The 7,633-nt window shown below is 38.4% G+C and overlaps 1 long non-coding RNA gene across 2 annotated transcripts; it reads left to right on the top strand.

The window, feature by feature from the left end:
* Positions 1-414: 414 nt before the first annotated feature.
* LOC122995554 lies at positions 415-1,634 on the top strand. Of its 2 annotated transcripts, none has more exons than XR_006406811.1 (3): positions 415-1,127; positions 1,251-1,368; positions 1,507-1,634. It is a non-coding gene; the product is annotated as an uncharacterized LOC122995554 (long non-coding RNA). The 2 variants fall into 2 exon arrangements; XR_006406812.1 differs by having other exon boundaries at positions 1,251-1,381.
* The last annotated feature ends 5,999 nt before the right edge of the window (positions 1,635-7,633 follow it).

The following is a 7,633-nucleotide window of genomic DNA, read 5'->3' as shown; positions in this document are numbered from 1 at the left end:
GATGTGACGTGAAGTGACGTGACGTGAAGTGACATGAAGTGACTTGATGTGACGTGAAGTGACGTGACGTGAAGTGATGTGACGTGACGTGAAGTGACATGACGTGAAGTGATGTGATGTGACGTGAAGTGATGTGATGTGATGTGACGTGAAGTGATGTGATGTGACGTGAAGTGATGTGATGTGAAGTGATGTGCCGTGAAGTGACATGACGTGACGTGACGTGATGTGATGTGACGTGACGTGAAGTGACATGAAGTGACTTGATGTGATGTGACGTGAAGTGACGTGAAGTGACGTGACGTGAAGTGATGTGATGTGACGTGAAGTGACATGACGTGAAGTGATGTGACGTGACGTGAAGTGATGTGATGTGAAGTGATGTGACGTGAAGTGACGTGACGTGAAGTGAAGTGACGTGACGTGAAGTGACGTGACATGACATGAAGTGATGTGATGTACACGTGAAGTGATGTGATGTGACAGTGACAAGGAACCCAGTGAAGTGGTACAACTTGGGGAAAACAAAGAGAAAAAGTACTAATGGAAGTAGCAGTGGCATTACGGCCTCCCTGTAACTCTCCTGACTACCAGGAAGAAACAAAGGCCAAAAAGTACAAATGCATTAAGTAAGATTAATCCTCCTCATGGTGGAATCTACCTGGAGTCAACATGTAAAAGCGTCACCTTCTCAGGGCAGCATTTGACCTGATTGTTTCACTGAGAAGCAGAACTGGCCAGTGTTTAATATAGAATATGAAAAGTTGAGTTTGACAGCTAGAGAATTTATACTTTTTTACTTTTATGCTGTTGACCTAGAACAGGAGGAGATAAATTTTGCATAGGATTCTTTCTGGTTGTTTGTTTTCTCTGTGATTGTTTTTCAGTGCTGTCTTTGGATGAAAAGGCCTCAGTAGGAAACATAAGATGGCGGACAGCCCCAGGATGACCAAACAGATGAGAGAGAGCCCCCAAGTCAAATGAAGATGAGGGAACAGAACCTTGATGAGACAGGAGATGAAGAAAAGTTGCCCCTTGGAAAAAGAAAACTCTGCAGATGAAAGCAGAGATGAATGAACGCAGGCTCAAGAAGAGAAAACATGATGAACAACCCAGGAAGTGATGAGGTAAGCAAAGTCTTTTTATTAGACATTGAAGAATACATAAGTGTAGAGTGCCGCTGTCTGAGAAAATAGTTATTTATCTCAGATAATGACAAGTGAAACTGTCTTTTTGTTGTTGCTCTTCAGTGCTTCCTTTGGGTGACTCCAAGACCCCAAATGACAAAAAAAGACCCCAGAGGAACCCAAGTATGCAAACAAAGATGGGGGACGTAATGAAGAGAGAAGAGATGAGGGACAGCTCTGGGTAACTCGAACAAGTAAAATGGCTCCAAAGATACTTTATGTTCACAGAAATGTATAGTACTGTCCTGTGAGGAAATGCAATTATTTATCCCAGAATCAATGAAAGGTTTATTTGTGGGTTGTTTTTTTTCAATTCAAGATTCTCTTTGACTCCAAATGATAAAAAAGATCCAGAAGGAGCTCAAAGAAACAATCTCAAGATGCAAACAGAGATAAGGGAGCAGACCAGAGAGAGATGAAGCTATGTCTTTATATTGACGAAAAGCAAGCTACAGCATAATAGTAATATATTTGTTTTATATTTTAGTAATATGTTGGCAATAGTTATAGGATAACCTCCCTCAAGATACTAAATTTGTATATAGTACTGCTGTCTGGGTCTAATAAGTTTATCTGTGTTTTATTTTATTTCACAGTGCGAGATAGAGCTAAAAGGACATGACCAAGGATGACAGTAGAGATGAGAATCAGCCCCAGTATGAGACGAGATGACAAACAGCACCAGATGGCTCTATACTGCACATACTACACTGCACTCTTTGTTTATTTAAGTGAGTACTGTTGTCTGAAAATGCAGTTATTTAAGATAAAAATGTAGGTGCAGGCCATGTTCGTGTTTATCATTGTTTTAAACAGAAAAAACTACTGTCATGTAATATTGTAGTACATGTCATGGACTGTAGTAGATACAGCCCTAAAATATGCTTCCATGCAAAAGTTCAGGGAAATGGTATGACATTCTGACACATACATAAATATCAGACTGCACCATCTCCATGTGTCCATTTAACCTTTGTATTTTTTGTTTGTTTGTTTGTTTGTTTCAGCCACCTGCAAACAGCTGACGGAGGACCTGAACACTCCATTTAAAGATACTAGGGGTGAGATGGCAGAGAAGACTCGGGGCAATGCCACTCACACAGAGGGAGATTTCCTCAATAATTTAGCTTGATGAAAGAGTGCAAAAACTGTCCTCAAATAAAAAGTCAAAACACATAAGAAATAATCTCAGTGTGTTTTTTTCTTAAATGTCTTATGCAGGCAAATTATATAAACCTAAAAATAAGATCCTTTCAAAAACATTGGGTGCACTCAAGAAAGTGTAACTGTAAAAGTCTAAGATTTGCATCTTTTATAAACAGAAAAAAACTTGAATTTAAGTTGCAATCAGAGCTGAAGATACATACAAGTAGAACTTTTTCAATTACAATGTCCTTTCAGGTAGACATCAGTGTGCATGCATCTTTCATAAATCAAGCCTGAACGCTATGAATTGCCTGTTTTTGCAGCCCTTTAGACTATAAATGAGATAAGAGGTAAATTGTAAGTGAGGATGTTACAGACTGCTTGCAGCAAGCCTGTTTGTATGGAAACATTAGAGATGTGAGGACAGGCAATTTATCAAAGACAGGCATCTCTCAATTATACACCTGCTGCACTCTATTACATTGTCTTCAACACAACGCTAGCTGTTACTGTACCTGTCACTCAATCTGTCCCACTGTCTATGATACAAGTTAGTTTTAATAAATCAACCTGAAGTAATAGATTCAAATCGTCAAAGGACAGTGTTGCCTTGACAAATTAAAATGCCATATTGCTTTAAATTAATGTTTTCTAACAATCAAATGTCTAACCAAACCAATAGCTCTTTCATGCCTTCTTTCATTCTAGTGTAATTTAATTAATAATTTCCTACACTCTTAATTTTTGTTTTTGCATGTAAAAAAAACAAGTATTGCCATTTTCATAAATGAAGACAAAAATAGTTCACAAGATCTTCCACTAGAGGGAGCTGGTTGTACATATGTGCAGTTCTGAATATGCTTTCCATTTGGTTCTTCATTATCTTCATGCATGTTCTGTGGTGTAATCAGCTCTGGTGTCAAAATGGAAAGGGTTATATATTATATATTATATTATACAGGATAAATCTTAAGGATAACAGGTTGATATACATATTTTCACTGCTACTTCAACAGTAGTACTAATTGCGTAATTTATGTTCATTTTTTTTTACTTTGAGAACTACTAGATACATGAAAAACAAAAAGCCTTTTGGGATTAATCTGTTTTTTTCAGATTAGTTACTTGAATGCACACTGCTGAAGTTCCTTTTTGTAAAACTAGCAAGAACCATGATGAAAGAAAATCTTTATGGACGATAATTTACACAACATGTTAACAACGCCCATTTAATTATTCCCAGACATTCCCATATAAAGACATATGGTCTTAAAGCATATGGTCATGGTATACACAGTTATCATTAAGTCATTACTGTGAGCATTATCACCACACTGTTTTGCACAGTCCATATTTTAACAAGATCACTCAGTGCACTGTGAATGTACAAAAAAAGGGCAGGGGGGACATAATATCCTCAATTTTGAGATTCAATATCACTAAATACATTACAAATAAATTAAGATATTTCTATCTCTGTAAAATTATCTGCAAAATAGGACCGGAAGAGGCTTACACAAATGTTTCTGGCTCTGAGCTGGTATAATCAACATGTCAATAGTTTTAAGAAGTTAAAAGTTTAAATGTAACATCATGAGTGGTGCAAATGAAGTGCAATACTGTGCATTGGTTTGGATACAGCACCTGTTTTTTCCACTTGGAAATGCTATGAAGTGACATACAACTGAAACCTCAATGTTATCATGTGATTCAAAAATGGATAACTGCATATTAAAGAATTCCTCTTCTGATTCGCCCATCAAGACATGGCTGCCATAACTCACAAAGTTATCTGTCTGCCTCTGAAGAAATATTTGGCCCAGACGTATAGATGGTCCTCATCCTGTGAGCTCAGCGAGTCACGTTGCTGTAACACCATATCTCCTCACTGTCCTGGTTTCATTCTGTCGAAGTATTATATAATTTCAAACTAGAACGGCAGGGTGACCTCCAGCAACTAGTTTAGTGAGACAGAGAGATAAGAAAAGGGACAGGAGAGAAAGAGATACAGGCTGAGCAAGAATGATAACAGAAATAGCATCGCTGTCCTTGGGAGATGACTCAAAAGTGGTGGGGGGATATAAATATATTTTTAGTAGGTCACACTGACCGGAGAATAACCCACTGGGTACTGGGTACTAAACTAAACTTTCTTCTTTGTTGGTCAAATACAGCTTCAGTAGGCTGTGGAAATTGGGGGACCAACATGACATTACATAGCTGGAGAATGATGATGTTTTGAAATGACTCGCATAATTCACATCTGTCACGTGACGAACACAGACCCACATAATCTGCTGTTTTTATCACATTTACAGTGCAGTCTCATAAAAGATTGAGTTTCAGTCAGTCAGCTCAGTTAACTTCAGTCATCAATATCCCTGTCATTGCAGTGGCTGATTTATACAAAGACGGGAAAGAAAAGAGGGGAGCTGTCAAATGCAGAAAAGTGAGAACATTTTCTGCCTTTTTGCGCAGTGTTTTGTAGATTCCTGGACACAGAATGGTTGATTTATAAAACGGATTTATAATGGGTTTTCCATATAAGCCAATGCTGAACAAAAAAGCAGCGAGATCTGATAATCTCTTGGGAAAATAATAGCAAACTAAAGGCCTGCTAATTTCCACACAAGAATAAATACATTTTAAGATTTATCCATACATAAAGACCCACAAAACAACTTTTCTTTTAAACACTTTCGAGCTTCACTGTGAGACTAATGAAAAGTGAAGCTTCTCTGTGTGAGCAAAGATGGCCAGATGTCTATGCCTGGCCAAATTTGGAAGAACAACTGTTATCAGAGCATCAGAAATGTTGCTCATAAGGAGACAAACCCAGCAGGGCAGCCTTATAGAGAGAAGTACATGAGCAAAAATATTGTAGCATGTAAGGATGAATTATGAACTTTGAAATAGGGTTTAAATCTTAATCTACACTGTGGTAAAAACTACATCTTTGAAGTACAATAAACTGAGGAGGAACTGCAGACTCACTGTATGTTAGAGATTGTGATTAGCACGTCGATGTGCCTTCTTCTTACATCCTTTAAACTTACACAGTTCCAGTCAAAAGTCTGGACACACTTTCACATTCAGTGTGTCCAAATTTTTGACTGGTACTGTATTCTTTGTTTATTGCATTCAGCAGCAAAGTTGGCATAATGCTGTACGAATCAGCACCAGGATATGTGTTCCAGGCTACAGAGACCTGTTTGAGCAAACTATCATTGTGTTTCTTTCAGCTTGTGTCTGTTCCTGCCTCAGACAACTTTATTAAAGGGCAGCTGCAGAGACCCCTCCATTACCCGGGATTGGAGTCATATGATTCAGCTTTAAGGTTGGGGATATCAGTCACACACACACACACACATTGTGCTGGGAAAAAGAAGAATAGAGATCATGTCCAACCATCTGTGAAGCTATACAGTCACACCAACTTTACCAAACACAAGCCCCCAACTCCACCCTGGTCACTGCACACACCAATGGTGACCCCACCCGCCCAGGTCCCGTCTATAGTGAGCAGACAGAGGGGGGTTTAGCTCAAACTGCTGCAATCTGCAGAAAGCACTGTGCTGGACACACTCTGGCAGCCAGTGGCAGCCTTATATCCTGCGCTCAGCTCTTTCCCTTTGTCACGGTGGATTGTGGATGAGCTCTCTGCTGGGGTGTGGGTCTGGGAGCAGGGGTGGGGACTGGGGCCGGGGGCGTAAACAGGTTGTGTGTGTGCTATCAATGCTGACACACATGCACACAGCTCAAATGAGTGATTTTTGAAGCCCCAGGGCTTTTTTTTGCCTTAAATGCTACTGTATGGCATCTGGGCAGGGAGTCTGGTGTGTTTTACACTTTATCCTCCGGGAAGTAAAATGTTAATCCACCTGAACTCAAATTTTTCTGATTTTAAAAAGGAGAGCTTGTAACATAGCCGATGTAAGGTTATAATAATGACTATAAAGAGCCTTGTATCTGTGCTTCAGTGGCTATCAACAAAAAGACAGTTAGATATACAAAATGTGATATATAAATTAAAATAATTATCAGTGATGGGTGAATGAGCAAAATACAAGATTAAAGTATGTTAAATATCAAAGCCTTTCTACCAATGACTTACTAAAAATAAACAGTGGAGTGTTGTCAGCATAGCAATAAATTGATTTCTTATGCTATATAATAGTAGCGGGTACTTTTCAATCAATGTATGGATTTATGATGGTTTAAGTTGAGCGATGTCATCTGATATGGATGGGTCAAGTGAGTGAATACATTGACGGAGAGGTGAAGGTCAGCACGTATATGATGTTTCTACAAATTTGAATAAATCTTTCACAGGAACAGAACTGGCAAATGTTTTCTACAATAGGCCTTCATCCGTGCTAACTATATGTAGGAGAAAGGCTTGTTACATATAGAGTGCTGAAACTGCATTGAATCAATCTATAAAACATGTAGTTGTATGATAGTACAAAATGAGTCTGTAATGTCCCTTTAAACAAAGTCCGACAACTTCAATTAACATCATATCTTTAAAACTGTTTTTCAGGCTTTGGCATATTTCACTGTGTTTTGGTTACTTATCAGGGTACTTTCATTTAGACCAGTGTTCTCTTTCTCAGGAACATCCTGGTCACAAATTCAAACATGGAAGCTCCCCATTACAACCTCAGTCTTATCTGCTGGCAACTGAGCGGTGCTGCTGGAGCAGCTGGTGATTAAGGATCTCGCTCAAAGGCATCTCAACAGTGGTAATGACCTCAGGTTGATCTCAAACCTCATTTCTCTAGGCCACCACTTGAAAAAAACGTTTCCATCTATATTAAAATAACTATGAATATACCATTATGGGAGCATATATTGTGTATAACCCCTTAAATATTTTAAAAATATTTTAAAGTACAGTAGCAATCAGACTCATGGCATACCTTTGAGTTTATGTTGTCAAGCTTAGACAATACATTTTCTTTCAAAGAGTGAAATTGTGTGTTAAATATTCTGTTTCAAATCCTGCAAATAACAATTCTGATCCAAACTAAAATCATGGTGCTTCTGTGTAAACAATTTGTAACAATTTTCTTATGTTCTATGGCTCCTCATTTCTTATAAGATTTATCGTTTCCTCTGTCTTCCTATCCTTTGAGTTTGACTCAAGTACTCTTTGACTACAAGACCCCATTTTAAACCAATGGAGACTTGTCTCACCTTAGTTCAACTGTCCATCAAGCCCACTGTAATAGGTCTGTTGAGTCAGGATTGTAGCGCAATACAAACGTTTCAGCAGCTGAAATATATTGATAGTTCAA

Source organism: Thunnus albacares, chromosome 13 (genome assembly GCF_914725855.1).
Source record: "Thunnus albacares chromosome 13, fThuAlb1.1, whole genome shotgun sequence".
Classification (NCBI taxonomy): Eukaryota; Metazoa; Chordata; class Actinopteri; order Scombriformes; family Scombridae; genus Thunnus; species Thunnus albacares.
The sequence above is the reverse complement of the archived record's forward strand: the minus strand, read 5'-3'. Positions and strand labels throughout refer to the sequence as shown.